General features: G+C 45.2%; 1 protein-coding gene across 4 annotated transcripts in view; it reads right to left on the bottom strand.

Moving 5' to 3' along the window:
* The window catches only part of LOC146186889 (glycine receptor subunit alpha-2-like), a 149,611-nt gene that overhangs the window by 101,150 nt on the left and 26,088 nt on the right, over positions 1 to 22,373 (bottom strand). Inside the window, exon 1 of one of the 4 annotated variants that reach the window (XM_084607486.1) lies at positions 6,859 to 7,019. The exons of the other annotated variants lie outside the window; for them this stretch is intronic. The gene's annotated coding sequence lies outside the window, so the exon portion shown is untranslated. Of the gene's footprint in view, positions 1 to 6,858; positions 7,020 to 22,373 lie in introns of those variants that run through there. 4 annotated transcript variants of the gene reach the window in all.

Raw genomic sequence — 22,373 nt, 5'->3', positions numbered from 1 at the left:
ACCGTATATGAACCGGCTGAATTTGGGATGCTACCTATGCATGTTACTTGAAAAATTCTTTACTGGTGAAAAAAAAAAAAAGATTTACTTGAAAGAGGTGCACCATCCGCTGCACCACGTAGTGTATGGGTGTCTGTTGATGCCACCATTTTAGAGCGGTTTCTTGCGAATGAAGCAACGACTATAGGCTGTATGGCATCCGTAACCGTGTCAAATACCGTTAAAAAAAAGAAACTTTCAGACGCTTTTTTTTTTAAACAACTGCGACTGAAATAAATGAACTCGACAGCTGTGCAAAATAAGGTTAATATCTTCCATTGTCGTATGCACAACACAAAAGAGACAATTTAGAACATGGCATACAGTAGTGTTCCATAAGTATCTGTTATCAATTTTGCATTTCGTATCCACTTGGGCTTCAAGAAATAATCACATCTGTTCGGTAACGCAGCAGTGACTCAAGCGTCTACGATAAGCGATCACACATTTTGGCTCATTGGGGACATGACCTCGCTACTGGCGTCGCATATCGCGGGCTGGTGGCTAACATGTGAATTTGCGGCAAGCGGCTAGAGTACTTCTACTCTGTGATTTCTGCGATTGGTCGCTTCTTGCTTTCGTATGAAACTGCCTACACGGCGACGTCACTCCAAATGAAGTGGGCAATTTCTATTCAGTTCAAAAGGTTTCTTATCGAATGCGCCCTCTTTATGCTTTTACAATGATGCACCACGGAAGAGCCACGAAGTAACAGAAGCTGTCAATAATTATCGATGCATAAACGCGAGGAAATATCTGCTCCTGCCATTCCTTTATGAGGGAATAGTTAAGTTCACCTACCTTCTCAAGATTTTTGTTTCGAGGATAGCCGCCCAATTGCCGGCCAGAATATTACCGAAGTTTACGATTTTAGCTTGATTGCGTTAAGCGCACAGTTCACAAGAAATCTGGCGTCGGCGTCCGAGCCCGCATTGTGAGCGAATAATCAAGAGCATGGCGCTGACAGGCAGTAGATGGCAGCATGGTCGCCCACCATGGAGAAAGGAAAAAAACTGAGAGGATGTTACGTCACTTTTCACGATGCCGGCCCGTGACCGAAAATTGCTGTGGCGCCACCTACACATGGGGCGCCTTTTCCCCTCGCACTCCTCTGTGTGCCCTTCCCTTTCTGAGCGCTTCTCCGCCCCATCCGATGCCACCATGTCCGACGCCTACACCGAAAGCCATGCTGCCCCATAGCAACGCTGACGCTGTTGCTAGTTGCCCATATCTAGGCTAAAAAAAGAGCACGTGACTTCCGGCATGTTTTTCGCAATGCATCTTGGCATACATGGGGCCTCGCCTCAGTTTTTTCCTTCCTCCATGCCACCCACTGACTACCCTTATGGTTGCCTGGTGTTACGTTTTGCAGGAGCGGCCAACTCGGGCCTCTCCTTTCATAAATAGGAGGGTGATATCAGAATCAGCCGGCCAGCCCCTAGCATTCCCGTTATCCCTAGGCCATTCAGGCATGTCCATACGGCTAGGTTAAAGCGGGGCTTTATATGTGGGCTGGTAGCCTACGCTATCGCATCATACTCTTAAAGGCGTAGCTTACGTGTACCCCATAATTTCTTATGAAACACCGTGCATTTTCATCGAGCACAGAAGAGAGAATAAATTGGACGCTGATTCTACTCCACAAAATAACTGCGTATTGATTAACGTGACGTGTCGTGTCTTCGCCGCAAAATAAACTATCAAGCGAGTAGACCGAAGGAGGAGCTGGCACGGCAAAAGGGTTCCGACGCGCGAGGGGCCTCGTCGGATTGAGCAAAGGAAACCGGTGGCGTGATGGCGATCCTGCGCCGTGTCCGTTCGTGCCACCAAGTGGGCACAGCCGCTACAGTCACACGGGAATGCTGGGAACTAACAGAAATACACATCCAGCTCGATGCCGGCCCAGGGAGAAAAAAAAGAATGAGGGAGAAGACGCACTTGTTGTTATAACGAGTCCTTCGGCGCACCGACTTAGCTGTAGGCCAGGTGCACTTCCAGGTTTGCCGAGATTCGTTTGCCGATGCGGCGACACAGGAGAGCGCCGCGTCGCGTGCCGCCTTGGCACGAGCGTTTCCTCGCTTCCGAAAGGTTTGATTTCCTTTCTCGCTATCCGACCAGTCCTTCTCCTGTACCTTCAGCCATCACTCTCTATCGAAGCACTTATAGTAGCGGTGCACGCGAGGCCAGTACGCAGGGCAACGCAGTATGGAAGCTTGTACCTCCGAAACACGGTGACCTGATGTCGACCGCAGCGAGCTTCTGCAGCAAGAGAAAAATAATTTGATTCGACACTTCTAGCGACCCACAACGTACTGAATGCACTGATTAAAGTAAATGCGATTACTGGGAATGAGAAAAAATGAAACACTCGCCCTCTTTTAAGCCCATCATGAAGCTCACATCTACTTGCGAACGACTCATACCTGAAAGCACAGTACGCTTCAAGCCAAAATAAGACACTAATATTTTCTGAAATAAATGTCAAAGACGTCTGTACGCTTCCGGGGCGCCATAGGTCAGTTTAGTCTAAACTGTTCTCATTTTTGTTTTTTTGCGTTCTTTTTTGAAAAATCCTTATTGCCGCAAGCCCTGCTGAAATGTCCTGAATTTATTTAGGCCCTTAATATTGAAGTTTCTATTTTCCCTGCTTGCTTGGTAATCCATGCGAGTCAAGCGCAGTCTTTCTTTCGCCGCTTTTGAATACTGTCTTGTAAAATAATTATTGAGGATATATTCATCCGACGTATACGATAACAACAGCTCCGAGAGAGCACCGTATCGCTTGCCCTCGTGCACACATATTTCTTTGAATACTCGCGCTTAAACCTTACCTAATGTTTCTATGATAAAATATACCTGAGACATTTCAAGTGGAGATAATACATGATCCTTAAAACTGTACAAAATTATCTGCAACAGATCATAGGAAGGCAAGGGCCAAGAGGCAGATAATTTAACCTTCAAAGCAATTTAAGTTTCATATGAAGCGCAATCTGCTAAATCCCTTAAAGTTCTTTGCAGCATTTATACACATAACATCGGGATTATAATGGATGAAAGTAAGGAGATATAACTTCCGTTTCTCCTTCTCGCTATGCCTTTCGGTCGATTAACCTTCTTAAATTCTGCCAGCTTGTCACCAGAGCATTCCGCATATTTCTGCGACCTCTTTTTGGTGCGCCTACATCAGATAACGGCAAATCAGCTCTCTCATGTTGCCACGTATAAAAGCGAACATTTAGGATGCATTGTTGCACCTCGACATGAAAACAAATGTCCATAGATCGCCCAACGGAGGAAAACGTGACAGGTCTCTGCCCCAACGCCCTGCTCTTTGCAACACACAAAGTGATTAAGTTTACCGCCACAAGCTTAGAAACATTGCCACCAATTGTTTCAACCTCTTTAAACATCGCGTCGATGCGTGGCGGCAAATCGCTTCACGTATTCTAGGCGTAGCGCGCCAGTAACTCATGCATACGACGCTTCCAGCGTGAATCCCAACAAAATTAAGGAAAACAGTTTCGGAGAGAACGCAGCGGAACAATCCATATCTCGAGCCGATTCTTCACATCGATTCGGCGTCGCGTGATGGAGAATGGTTAAGTACAAAGGGCCTCTGCTCGCGCAAGCAACAGCAGTGGCAACACAGCGTGGTTGTGGCAATTTGTTCGCGTTTTTATTTTCCCGAGCACAAAGTGTTTGAGAACGACCCGCGCATTCTGGCACGTAATTCCGAGCGTGCTCCTCAGCCGGCGCACGCCTTCAATATCACTCTTGGAATCGTGACGTAAATGCTACTCGAGGCCGCTTAAGCACTCCAGCGAAATCGGTTAAGGTATAGTGAAACGAACGAGGTTTGAAGCACACTAAATTACAGGCCTGTGAAACGCTCCTCCTGGTTGGCTGGCCCTTCCTTATCCTAGTCCTTCCCCATCACCGTCGATCAGCGTCCGTCCACATGTTTCCGCACGTGCGGGTTGTGTAATAGCGGCTCGAGTTGGGAATTTCTAAGCGACTGGATGGACCATCTGCCAGGAAAAATCATTATGTTTCGCACTAAACGTGGTCTCGTTTCTGTTATGGGCGACGTATATATGTTAGCGACTGTTCATCGCCAACACAACTGACTCTCATACTGCATCGATCAGTGAAAGCGATGAGCTAAAGACTTAGTGATGACAACGTGGGGCTTGGAAAGCGGCTTATATTACTACGAGCCGAGCGAACGAAAATGAAGGGGACGAAGTGTGTATGTGTGTCTCGCGCTCTCGCTGGACGAATCCTTCGCGGCAGCCTGTGGTTCGACGTTCGGCGTGTCCTGTGCTCATTTCTTGCGTGGTGTACCTATTTGTGATAGTTTTACGTTCTGCGGTTCTGCGGACGCTTCCTGCAAGATGACGCACGCCATCATTCGCCTGAGGAATATGACTTCGAGCTTTTAGTTGGAGGACCCTTACAGAAAACGGAGCAAATTATTTTTTTTAAATTTTAGCTTCTGTATTAAGAGGAGTAATGCGAAAAGAGCAGTTGCATAAATAAATCAAATATAGTTCATAAGTGTTAACATCTAATGTTATTAGACTGCATCCCGTATACAAACACGCCTTTAGAACTCCCCACTCTTAAAAAGACTGTGGTTGATGTAAGAAGTTATCCCCCTTTTGATCGCAGTGGTAAACTTTATTTAGCTCGAAAAAAGAATCCTTATAAATTGAGCTTATTGATGAAGTTTTATGACTAAAATGGCTGGTACAAAATTCAGTTTTTGCAGCCCCTGTAGTCTTTAACGTAACTAATATGACACAAAGATGTTTTGTGTCATTTTAATCACCAAAGCCAGCCAGGTTATACCGCAAGGATATTTAAGGATGCGACAGTATTCTGATTTCGAATAGAGAATCGAATATACCTCAATTCGAATATTCGAAGGAACCAAATCCTGGACGCTAAAAATTATTTTCAAACTATTCGAATATATTCTCGGCTTTTCTAAAAATATTCGAATTGGCAAGAAGTTTGAATAATGCCCACCGTATTTGTGGTCTTCGATGCCCTTAAAACAAGGTTCACGTTGACATCGCATGTTACACGGCCGCCATCAACATGCGTGCTAGCAAGGGTCCATTCGTCTAGTAACGTACGTCCATAATACGTGCACATTGCCCTTAAGACGACGACGCGGGAAGTTTTGGGCAATTCAGCAAGGTCTGAATTGATGCTCGATCTCGGGGGCCAGAACACATACGTAGCTGTAAACGGCCTCGTGCCCTCAGGTGTCGCTCTATGCAGTTTATCCCCGCTGCGATGGTGATAAGGGGGTTCGTCTCCTATGCGCAGGAATGCGGAATTGAAACCCGGCCGCAGTCACTGCTTGTCTACGGAGGCGAAAAATAAGGCGTCCGTGTGCTGCGCGATGTCAGTGCACGTTAAAGAACTCCAAGCGGTACAAAAACAAAAAAGTCTTAATGGCTTTGGGACGTTAAACCCCACTAACCAAACAAAACCAAATATCTGATTGCGAGTTTTCGATGCATAAAATGATGGGCGATTTATTATACAGACTTCATGTAGCGATTCTTTAGTCAATGCTAGCATTGAGATATTTAAGAGTTATAAATATAACACCCGTAAGTTACAGCTCCAAAACGCAAAAGCGTTGCTTGCACTTTGATGCTTCGCGTGGCTTTGTCTAGCTTTGCCGGGATATTCGTACAGGCACCGAACACAGTGCAAATGCTTAATTCTTATTCCATTCGGTTCAATCACTATCCGATTTTCATTCCATTTAGTTTTTTTTTTAATTATTCTTATTGGATTTCCTTTGGAAAATACTACCCGCTCAGACTTAAACTCTTACTATAATTTTCCCCTGGGGAAAAACATATTATACCGCACTCCTCGAGATGCATTTCCTTATACACTCCACTATCTCAGCTCAATGAATGTCGATGACCAGAGAGAACACTGGCGCCTAGTTTTGAGCGAATCACGACCCGTTGCTTATCGTATATTTTGCAGATGTTCTTGTTAACATTAATATTTCTCAAATATGGCGCCACGAGCCGAGTTTTTATTGCAAAATGTTGAACATGGGGTGACGAAACAACGAGGAAGCGAGCCTAAGTGCCGCAGTAAAAGAAAAAAGGAGAGCTGAATAAAGCGTTTAGAAAGGCAACCTTCTCTTTCGCAACGCATTCTGCCTCACGAGTTTGAAAAGAGGAAGCTGGTAGGTCAAGTTTGCTGTTAGGCAAAAAAGCTCAGTTTATTTTTTTTTTCTCTTTAGATGGATGCTTCTGTTTTCGTTGCCTGATGGTTCTCTGGCAAAAAGCACTACCAATGGCCTTGACACACCCCAATGCTTCCGCCTTCGCAGTGCAGCAAAATTCCGTCCAGTAGTCGCAGACTAGGACAATCCCTAACTGCCCTAATCGGGAAATCCAGCAACACTATGAGGAATATAAAATGCTAGTAGAATCGCACTCAATTCTTTTATTGGTGCTCAGCTTTGAACGGGCCCTTGTGAATCATAATAGTGAGCAGGTAGCTAGAGCTAACTTGCCAACTAAGCGGTATTTCTGACATTTGAGAAACAGTACCATCTTGGAATTGGGCGAAACATACCTGAAACAAGGCTCACGCGTTACACAGGCCTGAGTTATTCTCGGACGGAAACTACTCTCAACCGGAAACAGTGCATTACTATATTGCACGTGCCGCAGTCTACTTAAATAACCAAGTGAGGACACACCGAGCATTTCCGACTTGAAATAAGGCGAGTTATCAACGGCAACAAGCACTAATGCGTTGGGCTCTCACCTAGGCTTGCCTCGCTGTTAGCAAACGGTCTCCGGCCCTTGTGAGACGGGATGCAATATGGCTTTGCCAAAGCGCATTCTGTCTGGCTGCCATCCTCTTTGCAGGGGGCGGACGCATCTCATGCTGTGTCTTGACACAGAGCGTGAAACGCACCCGAACCACTTCCAATATGTCCTTCGCGACAAATGATGCCCGGAAAAGAGTGAGAGCATGGTATTCTGCTGCGTGAGCACCGTGAAACGCCGCACTAACTTCGGGCCACTTCCTCGACGTTCACCTCCTCCCCATTTTCCTCTTCCCAGGGGCAACCGGCTTTTGCCCCGCGCTGTTTTCGCCTCTGCGTCGACCCCCTTTTAGCGCATCCGCAGAGGAGCTCGTTTGTTGCGGGCTTTTGCGTTTTGCGTCGGTGATCATTTATTTTTTTGTCACTTGCCTCTTCCGTTCTTTCGGGCCCTTTTTTTCTTGGCTCCCTTTCGAGTGCTGCGCGCGTTGTCGCCGCCTTTTGTGCGCAGCGCATGCAGGTTTCGCGCCCGAGGGCGACGCTGTCAACTGTCATGCATCTTGACATTCAGGGCGGGACACATGCCACGAGCGCTTCGTTAGCCGCTCTCTCTTGCAGGGCACGTCTGCGAGCAAGCACACGGCGGCTAATAGTGTCATGCCGGTAATACGGCGCGAGGAGAATCTGCATGCAAATGCTTCTAAGGGCCCGTGATGGCCTAAGCTCAGCAGGTATCGCTTGACAAATTATGAATGAAGCGATCCCAGTATCATTTATGCGACGTAAACAGTATAAGGCGCCGCATAAAAGACGCCGAGAAAGCATCTCCTGTCTTCTGAATTTGCAGCGCCGCCGAGGTGGAACTCCGTCTTGTTAAGAAGCAATAGGCGCGGAATCTTCGCTGCTCACGGGTGTTTTTTTGTTTGTTTTTTTCTGCCCTCTTCCTTTACAGTATAGGTTGCCTCTACTGCTTCTCATGCTGTTAAATGATTTTTCACTAGCCAGACAAGAGTAATGATGATACACATGCAGATGCGGGTTTATTAATCGATGTTAAAGCTGGCGTTTAATGGAAGGGAGGTTGGATCCCGATAACCTTGTGTATTTATAAGACGTTTTAAATTTAAGCATGGGCTTCAGCGCAGTTTTTTTTTTGTATACGATGTTTGACTTGGGGAGTGGGGGGAGGTGCGAACACCCAAGCTGCACCCCCCTCCCCTAACTCTTTCCCTGCGCACATCGCCCATCTTATTATCTTAGCCAACGAAGGATGGCGATCGCAGCATAGCCACTCAATATACGCCTGGTTACGTTTGGTAATGGCTGCAGTGCCTTGCCAAGCACTACTCCTCCTAAAACAGAGGTTTTGGTTTACGAATAGAGAACTCATGAATTAAAGCTACATATGGCCTAGAACATCGATGCGAGTATAAAAAAAAATAGACCAAGTGACTGACGACAGAGGCAATCACACTACGCGGCGCTGCGCTTCGCCAACTCAATAAGTGGGCTGTCACCACGTTTTAATGAAAAGCACGTAGTGTGGGCGAGTGCTAGCAACGCTTGCAGTGTGCATCGATTACCAGAGCTCCGGCCGCAAGTGAGTGAGCACATGTCCTTTCCGTTTCTCTCAATTTGTTGAACAATTACGAGAAAGAAAACATTGTGTAAGGTGAATATAGTGACCATTTCGGTTATTTGGTGCGAATCTAAGACATTGAGCCAGTGAAAGACACAGAAACACAAAAAACGAAGTACACGGGGCACCGCTGTCTCGTGTATTCTTTTTCCCTGTATTTCTGTATCTCTCGCTGGTTCAGTATATTAGCAGGCGAATATCCTCGGCTGACATCCATTTATACCGAAAAGCGGGTAAGGCCAGGTACATTCAATATTGTGGTATTGGCGTTCCTCAGCACAGTTGACACACAGCGCGTTGACGCGCAGCTGCTCCGATGATCTATCAGTAGCCCGAAGCAGTCGCAGTACCGTGTTCCTGGTTCAGAGTTTCAGGCACGAATAAGGTGAAACTCATAGAGCCATTCTAAAAGGATTGCAAATCTTCAGAGCGACCAGAGGATGAAGAACCGGCAAATGCGTCACTCCTATCTTTAACGCACTGTAACATTTCACACACACTGGTTTTTACAACGGGAATTCGCTTATGGAAACATTTTGTTTTTCGCTTGTCTTTAGATTGTACCATTAAAGCCATTATGCATTTTGATTCTCATTTGAGACCCTTACAGTTTTCGGCAATTAACTGCCAAAACTGCACCCCAGTGATCGTCATAATTTTACTCGGTAAGAGCGAAGGACACTCCGTTAAAGCAAAGGTTTGGACATTATTGGAATATTCTATACTGCTAGATGCACAAAAGTTGGTCTTACAACACGTCGCAGTTGCCCTATCATAAAAAATGTTCAAAAAAGCAGGACATGCTACAGAGCAAAAGAGCTTAGATAGCAGAGAAAAGGCCTGTAAACAGTTTTGGTTTTTCTTTCATGCCGTAATTATCGGATTAACTCCAAATGACCTACCTAGCTGCTCACAACTCACCTCGAAATTATTTTTTGCACTTGTTCTCTATTTCACCTTGTCAGCATGCATATCAGCCACGTATAATTTTCTTCGCCTAGGCTTCTCAGCCTTACAAAAAAGAACAGAAGTCAGCTAATCAACTGCACAGCTATCAAAAACGGGTCTCCTATACTAGTCTAGTACCTGGCTAGAAAGCATCGCGTCGATCAAAAGTTTGAGTACTGTGGCTGCGATGACAGTAATCGCTAGCTTTTTCATCAAACTGATTTCCCTGCAAACAGATTTAAAAGGTAGGGATCTTCTAGTTAACGTGTTTCATGGCTTGTACAGAGACGTCGTGTGTTGGAAACAAAATCAAAACGACATACGCTTTAAACATTCGTGGCAACATAGCAGATTTCGTGCTATAAACTCTAAGAGTAAACTCGGCAAAGAAATTAACTGAGCAGGACAATCTATCCGAGAGCAGTTTCCGCCAGGGTTCAGACTACAGCACTTAGCCATCCATCATTAAGAACGAACCACCTCACGCCGCTGGATAGCTAGCTGGCTGGTTAGCGTAGAGGTGAAGAATTTGACCACCAGCAGTGAATGGGGTCCTTACAAGAACTGAGCCCTTCCGAAATGACGCAATGCAGGTCGCTGGTCGTACACGACCGGTAACGTACATCAATATGCTCCGAGTTTTCGTGAGTTCCAGATGCGTCATTCATGTATCTTGCCTGTACCATAGCATCATATCATGGCGTGAAAAGAGCCTTCAGCGTAGCCTGGGTGCCACATATGCGCCTTCGAAGGTCTGTTGTCATCCTGTAAATGACTACTATCAACATGTGGGTAATAACTCGAGGCAAATAATACCCTTACCGTCCTGCTTTGTATTTAAGAGAGTTTGTATTTTCTTCCCGCCTAGAGTACCCTGTTACATGAGATGCCCATTAGTGGAGTATAATTTCTAAAGCACAGGTGTGAAGATCGGGCCAGCCCGGAGGACGCACCTAAGGACCTCTGAAGCACACAGAACTACCAGCATATACTATCATGATAGCAGACATGATCTCTCCTTTTCTCGCTCATTCCTTAACTGAGCAAGTGACAAATACTGCCCATCAAGTGCTCCCCCTGTCTCGCCACCAAACGTCTCTTGTACGTACGCACTTCCCTCCAAAATGGCTCTCATGAGGGCTAAGCGTGCCTATTGCCCCTCCGTTTTGCTGTCCTTTGGTATTGCGCTGTCAGGCACCTACATGCTGTTCCAGTGGTGACTGGGGCAGCAAGACAGCGGGATCAAAAACGCCCGTAGGGTCCTCAAACAAGGGCATTAACCAAGAAATCAGGAAGATAGGCCGGAAATTTGTCAGGCTACAGATTTTAGCCAGTGCTGATCATCCAGGGTTTTCCTTTAAATACAGTTTGTCCGATTCTGATTGATATGGTTCTGAATACATTTCTTTTCGACGGAGGCGAAACGCAAGGCGCCCATGTGCTGAGTGGTGTCCGTGCACGTTAAAGAACCACAGGTGGTCGAAATTTCCGGAGACCTCCACTACGTCGTCTCTCATAGTCTGAGCCGCTTTGGGACGTTAAACTCCACAAACCAAACCAAATTTTGCACTTTCTTCACTCTATCTATCCTACAGAGGTCAATGTATTCTTCAGTACCGTCGTCTGCGCAGGTGCTCCTTTGTAATCCACGTGAGCGAAAAACTTGTAATTATAAGGTGGCTCGCCACTGAAGCCTGCGTTTGCAAAGTGCCAGATGTTCCGTCTAACGACGAACAGTAGCATCCGCCCAGTAGAAATTTATTACAGGACTAAGCCGGACGCTGAGCGGACGTTGATGATTGTTTTTATTGGTTCACCTTATAAACGTACCAGTTCTTCAAACAAAGTACCCTCAAAAGAACATATGACGAAAAAAAAAAAACTAACCGGGTCCTTTCGTTTTGTGTTACGCTTCGTAGGTTTTGCTTGAAGGAGCGTTGAATCAACTTCCCCATCAGTTAATTCTCCTGGAGAGACGACACTGAGAGGACACGGCAAACTATGAAGCTAGAATTCGGACTCAGGGAAACCTCAAACACAAGTGGCGATTAGCGGCAGAGATTAACTGCTGATGCCGTTTATGCATACCACACGGCTCCAGTAGTAAACGAAGCTGACTGAAGACTACACTAGCAAGTGCTAAGCGGAGTTTACATATTGCGTGTTTTGCAGCAATATCTTTTTGTTTTTCGAAATACGATCCCTTCTCTCTGTGTATTACATATTTTTTTTGCAAAGTTTTTTTTAGGGCGAGGCTTGGTGTTGCGAGTGCCTCTGTACGCGGAAAGCTATTTGGTTTGGAAGCACGGCGGAGAGCACAGATTCATCATGTGGCAACGCGGTGCGGTGTCCCGGAATTTTGGGTGGAAGCCAGAAGAGGGACTCCAGGTGATACACAAGGCGTCAGGAGAAAGCACCACTCACTGTCAGCCGCGGTTTTCCTGTCAGACGTCGCGGTACCGCCGCAAAACGCACCGCGTCGTCATCCGTCTCCGTCTCCATGGGACCACTAGCACTTATCAGAGAAATGGCCGCTCGAAATGCTACCATTGCTGTCCGGAGCTCTCAAAATATTGAGCAACTTACATTCCTTGACGCTAAAGTTCTTCTGTGTTATTCTGCACAACATTTTTGAAATATAGATGTTAACGCAAGGAAAGGTACATGCCTGAGGTGCTGCTGGAATTTAAAAGGTAATAGCTGGGAACTGCACGGAAGATTTTTATTTGCAGAGTTGCTATGCTTTGGAGTAGTTTTCCTTCAGGTACCGTTGTGTTTATAAGCTAGCATTTATAAATATCTGACACTTCCCTGCTTCTGATACCAGTCTGCACGCACTTCAGAAAGTCAGGGAAGTAAAGCTACCGAAAAAAGTAATTTTATTTGCAAGTCAGCATTCTTCACTCTACGACACTCAAGACAGTTTGTTTCATTAGTCCATAACTGAACTTGTGACTACGAAAAACGTCCAAATGCCTAAGTCAGCAGTCAAAATAAGAGTTCACTCTGAACATGCTCTCATAAAGCAAGGTTTCTTTATGAACAGTATGAAACACTGCCTCGTTGCTGAATTGCTGTATCACAGGCATGACCCGATGCAACTGTTGCGTGTTCACATCTTTAATAGTGCTTGTCGGGATCATAGCTTGACGTAATAAATTTTTTTTTTCGTGTGTGCTATTAAAACTGTCTGCCCCTTAATTATTCAAGGAAATGTAGAATGCTTGCGTGCGCAGAACGGAGCTACCATGCTCAGGAATTAAATGCTAATTGCACCTCCGGCAAAAATTAGAGACAGTGGAATCAGGTTTTCTGGTCGCCCCCTTTCGACGCCTTCAGCTTGCCTCGCACACATGCGGCTCATAGAAGAATATAGAGGAGAGAAAAGTTTCGTGACAAGGAGTGTACAAATTTTCATTTGTGTTTTACAAGCCTTCTAACTTCGCGCATCGGTGCGAAAGGACGAGCAAGCGGAAACGCCGAGGCCAAGAAGAGTGGGGTGAACTGCAAGCGCCAGAGTAGTTCGCGATGCGACCTGACAGCGTGTAACGATCTCACAACGTCAATCCGTGGCACCTTGCCGCAACCCTGAGTCGGAGAGGCGCGCGAACGCCAACCTCGGTTCGGTACAGTGTCCCCTTAGCGGAGCGGAACAGCTGGCTGCGCGAGGCGGCATCGAAATAGCCCAGTTGCTGCAGCCGTCTTGAGCGTGTTGTTCCATCCTACGAGCATCCCACGAGCCGGAGTCTCGCGGGTTAGGAGGACGTCGTGGTATACTTACTGGAGGGGTGGCTAATACGTGTGCTGTTCTTCCAGCCTATGCGGTTGCCATAGCGCGTTTGTGCACAATATAACAGCCGAGCGAGTAGCTTAGATTAAAAACGACTATCAATACACGAGGTCACAAAGGCTAAATCATGAGCGCCATTGCTGGAGAGAGAGAGAGAGAGAGAGAGGTCGTTGGGCCTGCTGTTGGTTTCTAAAGGTATCTAAGGCATTTTTCTTGAAACTCTGAACAGTCATTTTCTTGCTGGCCAGGAGCCACAAGAAAGCATATGTCAGAACCAGGATGAAGAAAACAACGCATCGTAACGATATGACCTTTTGCACCCCATCCCACTGCGAAACAGAAGGCAGCAAAAAATGTGCTTTTATTTTATGCTTCCAATTTCGGGATTGAAGAGAATGCATCATACCATTCTTTGAACCGAGACGTCTGTCGGGACCCCCCCCCTCCAAAAAAAAAAAAAAATATATATATATATATCCGGAGGCGGATCGTAAAAAACAAATGCTTGAAGCCCTCTGGCTTTGTCCTCTGCAGCTGCTTTGTTTTATGCGAATCGTCTAAAATCCCATTTTTTCAGCGTCCATTGACGACGATAGCGTCAACTCTTTGAAGCGTCCTCCTTTCTCTCATTTACATCATAACGCAGTTGCGAAACCACTTAAAAATTAGAACCGGTCTTCAACAACGCCTTTTATTCTGTGTTAGGTTGAACGGATCATGGGTTTGTAGAAACCATTCTTTAATGGAGGTCGTCAAATGAGCAAAAGGTTTTGCGTTTAAGAATTTGCTATGCTTTAGAAATTTGCCCCCAATAGGAAGTATTGCAGTGACGTCACAGACACAATTTTTTGGCATAGAGCGCCGCTTCAGAAGTGCAACCGGAGCAGGTGGCTATAAGTAGATTAGATAAGCCTGCAGCCTTTGACCGTGCTACATGCAGAGAACAATGGCCGCTACTATAACGTTGCTGCATACTCCCTATAAAACCCTAGACGGTACACTAAGCTGCACCTGTAAAGTCATGACGCGACAGCTTCAACGGCTCCCGTAAGTCGGAAAACATAAAGTCCCGATTAAGCAAGCTGTACAAGGTACGAATATGCCCGTCTGGCTTAAGGGTAACGTGCGTGCCTCTGGATGCAATGGTCTTGGAAGATGCGATCGCTGTAGCTGTAGCAAAAGCACTCGCGGGCAATTTGCATTCCGAATGACATGTGCTATATTCTCGTGCTGTCTTGAATTTTGTAGAGCCATTCTATGTACATGCCGGTTAATAAAATCGTACCCTTAGAACTGAAACGTGGCGCCATCGATTTCATGATATGTACTAGGTGTCTTTCGTTGGGTTGGTATTGTGAGGAGCATTAGTGAAGTCATTTCCGTAAAAAGTGGCCGTCAGATGTTTTCAGCGTATAACAGGAAAGGAAGACTCAGGAGGGACCACTTGCAAAGTAAAAAGCTTGAGGGCAGTTGCAAGTGCTATCCCGACTTCTCACGTGAGGACTGTTAAGCATCAGGTTAAGAATGCAAAGAAATAATAAAAAAATGAAACGCGAGGGATAGGCGCTGTGACTGTCACCTCAAGACGAACGGAAAAAGAGGAGGGCTGAGCTTTATACTGGTACCATGTGTATAAAAAGCCTGGCGCCAGTTAGAGTTATTAATGGTGTCTCTCAACCTGTTGCGACATGCAGTCGACAGGGATGTATTTTACCGAGTGATCAATGGCAGTTCAAACCGGCCGCAACAAGAAGCAGAGCACTAAAGGATCTGGCTCCTTCGGTCTTGTGCCGGTGCCAGTAATTTCAGTTTGGGAACCCACTTTGTAAGCACCATGTAGCCACTTACGCCACCGCATGCCTTTCTGCCTAAATTAGATAGTAGAGAGATTTAGCACACCGTGATCCGCGATTCGCTACCGTGATCCGCCACCGCGCGTTTCATTGCGCATGCCCAGATCACTTTGATGCCGATAGATGGCGCCACATACTGGATGTCCGCGCATTGACCTGCCGCATCGGAACCAATCAGCTTGTGCGCCCCGCCCACGAGCAGTAGAGGGTCGCGGTGGCGTATCGCGGATCACGGTATGCTAAATCTCTCTAATATGAACCTTTTCAGCGCGATAACGGTAGAGATCACGTTAACATAAAAATCCGGACTCGGTTTTACGAGCTGAATATCACCCCCATGCTTCTGACGGATGGTAGTTTGTGGCTGGCAATGGCGGGCCCTGATTGGACGTAGGTTTGCCTGACGTTAGATGGCCGGATAACATGGCTGATTTGGCAGGAGGCACTAACACGGACGTTTCGTTCAAGATAGAAGGATGAGATCACAATCAGCCTTCTTTGCATTCGAAGTCAGACAAGCAACCTCCAGGTCACGCACGCACTTTTTTACGACTTAGTTAAGCGACCCGTTATATCCTTTCACATGCGACGTATGATGAGAGCATGCGTGACATATTAGATGAAGTTAAGCTATGACTAGCCTGGTGCGTAGGAGCGAAATCCATGTACATGAACAAGGATAAGCTAGGAGACTTCGCAAACGGGAGCCTTTACCGCTGTAGCGTGAGACCCTTAAAGAGGAAGCTTATGTGTCCCTCTTAGTTTTTCCTACAGATCTAGAGAGCCAGATATTCAAGCCTGATCAAATTTGCAATTGTAAATTTTTGTTCTCTAGAACACCATAAGCTTACCAGCAAGGCATTAAACGCGCTCATTAAACTTTCAATGACAATTCTCATTATTATTTTTATTTTGTTCAAATGAGCGCCCATTGAGCGTAACTGGCGTCTCTCATAGCCCGAGTCGCTTTGGCACGTCAAACCCCACAAACCAAATCACTGAGCGCAATTGAAAAGTTGTAAAGATTAGCATAGGTGTGTGCCGATTTCCACATTAGAGGGAGCAATTACCGTTTGCTTTCAGTATGTGTAGGGCTTAAGCCAAGCAGACAGCGAGCCGATGCTGACCTCCTGGGAAATATCCACGTCTTGCATCTGAAGCGAAGGCGTGGGTGTAAGTGTCCCGTATCATCTCCTCGAATTTGGCCACCATGAGTATTCATGTGGTCATGTTTCATGTACCGCAACAATTCCTTCCACCCTAATGAACACCAATACGAAACTTGCAACGTGCAGTCAAATGAAGCCTCTGCTCATACGGAAATATATTGATCCCGAAGCCTTTCAAATGCCGCTTAACTCTAAATGAAATTCGCCGATTTTGTGGAATCTCTCTGCTGAAAAACGGCTCTATTGAACGAATTCCCACGGTAAACATCGGTCCACATAGGTTGCGCGCTACTACATGCTGGCATAAATGCGCTACCACTGAATTGTGTGGTTGGAATATACGAACGCAATATCAGCCCTACAAGAAAGCAAAACAGAGGATGTGTTTTCAGAGAATGATATTGATGCACGGGAAGTGTACGTATATGTATAGAAATATGTATACCACGAACTCAACTGCTAGCTACCATGCATCGAGAGCGTGCTCAGAGAAGACGTATGTTTAGAGGCCTCCATGTGATTTCTTAAGGGCAGAAATCGAATGCAGAACTGTGCTGCATGGATAAGTCAAATCTATGCAGCGCAGGTCTATTCAAGCTCTTTTTAAATCCAAAAGCGCGGCGTCTCAGAGGTGCACAACTTTATTTCCACCGAAAGGAAAGCTCTTGTGTATAATATTGCATGTATTACATAATACCTTATAGGCTGAGTAAAATCTCCGACGTCATTTACGTGCTGAAATGCGCATTTCAGGGATGTTTTTAAAGTGAGACGAGACTTTGTTGTGCCAAGAAAATCAATTTAAGCATAGAACGAGGTGTTTTCTTTCTTTCAAAAAAATATATCACACATCGAAAAAACTTTAGATTTCCTTTGCAATCACATCGTGTGGATAGATGGCAGCTTTCGGTTAGTACTTTTACCACTTCAACTTGTTTTGTAAAAAGAAAAAGGCTTCAGATATGAACGAACCTAAAAGGTTTTATTTAGCTTTCAGAAAATATATTAAGCTTGGTTATTCACGATTCTAAAGATTATTCTTTCGTCTTTTTTAGCTGTCTCATTGAATATAATATGAGACGTTTGAGAAGATTAAATTGCGTTTTTCTTAAAACAGTACTTTCAGAAGTTTCTTGCTTCTATGCCTTTTTTTTTAACCTTTAAGCACACAAAATATTGGAGGACGCTTAAGCTTTGCCTCCAAGGGCTTAACGCGACAGCTGCTCTAAACTCCAATGCTTTGAAGACCATGGATGGATGTATAATGCTTTGAATCGGATGGCAGCTCGCGCCGTCTGTTGCGGCAGCGTCATACGATCGAAGGAATTTTCCAGTGAGCACCGCATCGCAGGTACGTAAAGCGGAAATATTCTTTGCTACTCGCTTAACTATTCTGTAATTACTTTCTTTTTAATGACGCACCTAAACATAATCTGACAGACATAAGGCAATGCATACATTATGTCCACCGCGTCGGCTTTAGCGACCACCTAGTTTTTATACTGTACCAAGAAATATCGCTACAGGTAAATGAAAGTTACATCGTTTATTATTGCATGCTCTTCTGTCAAAGTGACAGCCGTAGCAGGTTAGGATTGTTTTAACACGCAAGTTTATTGTTACAAACTGTGGGTTATTAATATCGGAAAGGACGCTTTCTGTCAGCTAAGTTCGCCTACAGAGTCAGGACACTATCCTCTATCAAGATTAGGTTCTTCGTCTTCATATAGTGTTTACCCAAAGCTTTTATAGGGCCAGATTATTGATGTAGGCGCAGCTGAAGGTATTTGATATAGAGTGTAGCGTCTCACTCAAATTTGGGGTAAAATATAAGCATTTTATTTGCATATGAAAATTGAGCGAAGCAAGAAAAGCCTTTCTACAACTAGAACGAAAACACCGGGGAGGAACTGATCATCCCAAGATTGATAAGGCCACAGTACTTCAGAGCATGTTATAAACCTTTCTAAGAGTTCAGTTTCTCTTACGAATCATTGCCATTGAAGAACCCTTTCCTTGATAAAAACAAGTGGAAAAATGAAAGCTCTTCCTATTGCGAGAAGGAAAAAGATACAGGCCCGAAACACAGGCTAATAATTTGTTTGAAACCGTTATTATTCTACTAGCACTGCGTCTATCGTTTTCCCCTGATTTGGGTATAGAAAGAAAATAGCTGCTGCTTCGGCTGGTGCAGGGCTATGCGGTTTTCTTTTGTATAGTTAAGCGACAGGCAAATCGCTAACTGCATTTTTCAACAGTGGTTCCGAAAGTAATCATGTATTGATGATTTACATACGTACTTTAACGGTCGTTGTTGCCGTATGAAGGTCAAGGTTTTCAAAAGCACGTTTTCTTTCGTGATTCCTTTCAGCTAGTATCATGCGCCTTTAATGATACCCGAAAGAATAAAAAACAGCATAAAACAGGAATTGTTAGTGTTGTTTTCACTATTCACAAAGGATTAACAAATAATAATAAGAACTATTAAGAAACAAATAATAAGTAACAAAAAGGTAATAAGAGATTTAGCATCTTTTTTTTTTGGCCGTGCATCAAAGCACACACACACAAAAAAAGAGGCTAAACCTAAAATGGTGCATTTTTTCGATGACAAAGTATAGAAAAAGACAAAGGTAGACGAATTAATTTTGACTGCGTCATACCCTTCGATTGCAAAGCTTTTTCATTCGCAATTGCACCAGCAAAAACATAATCATCCTCCACTCCTCTTTGCAGCATGGGCTATCAACACCGTTGCCTTAAAGGTTCGGGAATGTCCACACAAAATATTTATACTATCTTCATTATTGAGCTAGAGCTGAAAGGAAAAATAAACTCATTGTTAAAATTCAACCACCTAATTTAATCACTTGGAGACCAGGTTAGAAGCCTTGTTACATCGGTCCATGTGCCTCAACACTTGCTTCCTGTACAGTTACAAAATTCAGAGTGCATCAAGGTGCTTGATATGACTTCGTATTCTGTACGTGTTCTGTAGTGGAAAGCTGCAGGTCTGGGACAAGACTTAACTAGGATTATTTTACTGTCTCTTTTCACAACTCCGGAGGACATGGGGCAAGTCAGACTCTTGGACGTCAGCAAATACAATTACTCATTTCTAGTAATCTTCTTAACATGCCTGCTGGGTGCTGGGTTTGCTGGGACTTAAGTCAGCACATATTAGATTTAGTGGGTGATAGGACACTACGGCCATGGATTTTTGGCGATTGACATTGCCTTTAGGATACGGAAAGTTTAGGTTTTGCGAAATTATGATATCGTGAAGACAGGCAAAACATATATTCAGTGCACAGCGCTCGTGCAAAAAGCACTGGCACTGGGTCAAGCGCCCTCATTTCGAAGTGACGACGTGCAGTCTGATATATATATGCACGCCAACTATAAAACAAGATATGTAGTTGTTAGTTTGAGTTTAGGAGCAGCTGTGAAAGTGTGCACATTTGTCACATGTTTTCTTTTTACTACAACCGAGCCTTTATGTATCGAACTTAATGGGGATCGTGAATTTTTCTATATGTCGATAATTTGTTATATAAAGCAGCAATAGAAAAAAAACAGTCTACAAACAAGAAGCAGGAATACATCGATGAACGTTTCTTGCGTGTTGGGACCCTAACTCTTGCTGGATGTTCCAAGACCTCATCTTTTTTCTTTTTTTTTTTTCATTCTTGTGGAGTTTTCCCCGACGCGGAAGTTTGACGGTTAGGTCGCTCTCACTACTGTCTTGCGCCTACTGTATTGCAACGACCGTGGTATATAATCCCGGCGCGGTGGCTGGGCGCAAGACATTCTTATACTGTGAGGCGACAGTGCACGCTAAGCAACCCCAGACGGTTGAAATTATTCCGCAGCCACCTACGTTGTTCCCCATAGCCTGAGTCGCTTGGGGACGTCATGCCCCCAAACTAAATGTATTCACATATTATCAGCAGCGCCTCTAGCGGATTATACAAAAATGTAAGAAACATCACAAAATTAATCTACATGAAGTTCTGCGTCCAACTACATTTCCTAGCGACAAGTTCAATTGCTGTTGGAAAAAAAGAAAAAATGAGTTAAGGAAATCTGCGCGGCAGTAGTATGGACGGCACTTCGATTCGTGACCACTTTGTAAATAGGTGGAATATGGTTTTGGGCTGCAGTCTTAGGCATTGATTCCTGTCTCTGTTTGATCGGCAATATGCTAAAGGGCTTTTGAAATCTTAGATCTGACATTTATTAAATGGGCATCAACAGGGTTCCCGCTTCATAATTGTAGTGTTGAGGCATCTTCCCAACTTTCCCATTACCCATCTTGCATCAACAGAGTAATGCGCGTCCGTATCGTGCACATGCATACGAGGCAGCAGCGCCCACATGGGGAAGGCATACGCTAATATGTGCACCAAATATACCTGATAAGTAGCCTGTCGTACTTAAATAGAAACACGTTTAAAGTCTGCTGCAAACAACTCAGTGCTATTTCCACCTTGCCACCATTTACTTACACGTGAATCAAAATTGCAGTAGACGGTGCTTAGGAACTAGCGCCTTCCTATCAGAAGATGTCTAATCCTGTTCCAATGCACTATAATTCGGATAATTGTTCGCTCATATTAAGACATAGCCCCCGCGGAACTGCTGAATCGCGCCACGCGGCGCTGTTGTCATCGTGATACAGAGTTTTGGGCGTGAACGTTGAGAGCACAAAATACTGAAGACAATGCTAGAGCGCAGCTCATGTTCACCTCGTGTTTCACAGCACTAGAAATGCTGAAGTTATCAAAGAAAACGCGGCTGATTCACACCCGCGCACGCTAGTGATCGGAGAGTGCCCTCTGAAGAAGTGTCATTCGCAGAAGCACTGCACCTTGGTCAGCATGATGATGAGCACGCACGAATTTGCAGGGCGATATATCGCGCCTGTTTTTTTCTGCTTTTATGCGCAATTTTCATTGAGACACAAGGCGATAATCTGAGTGTTAGATATATCTAATAATTTGAAACGTCCTGGTTCATATATACTGGCCTGACTTTATATCTATACCCCTGCTCCTCCTTCTTGTCTTTCGCGTAGAGCAGCAGAGTTTCAGATCGCCATATTTAGCACATCGGCGGAAGTGTGCGCTTCCTACTTTACAATAACCATTTTCATTTCTCGCGCTGTCAATCAAGCGGTCCGCGCTGAGCTATCGTGCTCGAAGAAACTATTCTGCTGCCCCGCTCCTGATTCCAGGATGGCTGAGCGGCTCCTCCGTCTTGCAGACATCCGGCAGAAGACAGGTCTGCAACAGTGAGCGAATTCGACAATGGGAACGCGCCAAGAACCGAATTATCCGCCAACGACACAACACGGAGCGATGGAAGAAAAACAGTTTTCTAACTTCGTTAGTTGGACAATGTTTGCGATAGCCCTGACTAAGTCACTTTCTCTCTCTCTCTTTTTTCCTCATGGAAGACGTATCCGGCGAGCAATTACTGGGCTGAATTTCGTGAACAAAAGGAAATGACTAAAACACAACACAGGTAGCAAAATATTCGTGACACCTTCCAATTTCCATCTATCATGCACAATATTCCCTAGGCTGAATATATTTCGAAAATGAAGGCAGGTGATCTTCTTCGACTCTAATAGGTGGCGGTCTATTTAGAACCCAAGGCTCGGTTGTTTGTCGCCCAGCGCTGCTGCTCCCTGCTGAGGGTTGTCACCTTCTTTCCTCCTCACCCGTCTTCGCGTGGCGGCAGGAATACAAAGGGAGGTCGTGTGCTGACTTTGGAGTGGGAACCAGGGAGACGCAAGAGATTCAGAGAGAGGGGCCAGCCAGCACACCTGCCTCCACTCCGGGCCTCTTGACCCGCCCTTCTCTTGGTGACGAGGGGGGTTCATTTTATAACCACGCCCAGCCTCTTGGCACAGCTGATGTATACAGGCTGAACTCCGTGCATGTGGTGCTTTCTGCGCAGTTCCTCATCGTTCGCTAGCACATGAAGCACAATATTTCCGGATATAAGAACGGGAAATATCGGAAGGAGAACCAGTGGCCTGTGGCTCCGTGGAGCCACGCGAACGCGAGCTAGAAAAAATAACACGTTCAAAACTGCGTGAGAGTACACA

This window comes from Amblyomma maculatum, chromosome 6 (genome assembly GCF_055883805.1).
Source record: "Amblyomma maculatum isolate TAMU_Amacu chromosome 6, ASM5588380v1, whole genome shotgun sequence".
NCBI classification, from domain to species: domain Eukaryota; kingdom Metazoa; phylum Arthropoda; class Arachnida; order Ixodida; family Ixodidae; genus Amblyomma; species Amblyomma maculatum.
Note: the sequence above shows the minus strand (reverse complement) of the source record. Positions and strands in the feature narration are given on the sequence as shown.